Below are 227 nucleotides of genomic sequence, written 5' to 3' on the forward strand. Positions count from 1 at the left end.
TCTGAGTCTGAGTCTGAGTCTGTTTCTGGTTCTGGTTCTGGTTCTGGTTCTGAGTCTGAGTCTGAGTCTGAGTCTGAGTCTGAGTCTGAGTCTGGTTCTGGTTCTGGTTCTGGTTCCGAGTCCGAGTCCGAGTCCGAGTCCGGTTCTGAGTCTGAGTCTGGTTCTGGTTCTGGTTCTGGTTCTGGTTCTGGGTCTGAGTCTGCGTCTGGGGCTGAGACTGAGTCTGG

The 227-nt window shown here is 53.7% G+C and overlaps 1 protein-coding gene across 1 annotated transcript in view; it reads left to right on the forward strand.

Moving 5' to 3' along the window:
- ncoa7a (nuclear receptor coactivator 7a) overlaps positions 1 to 227 on the forward strand; it is a 9,239-nt gene that overhangs the window by 2,969 nt on the left and 6,043 nt on the right. The window lies entirely within an intron of this gene.

The sequence above is a fragment of the Sinocyclocheilus grahami genome, unplaced genomic scaffold (assembly GCF_001515645.1).
Source record: "Sinocyclocheilus grahami isolate Dianchi unplaced genomic scaffold, SAMN03320097.WGS_v1.1 scaffold1512.1, whole genome shotgun sequence".
Lineage (NCBI taxonomy): Eukaryota > Metazoa > Chordata > Actinopteri > Cypriniformes > Cyprinidae > Sinocyclocheilus > Sinocyclocheilus grahami.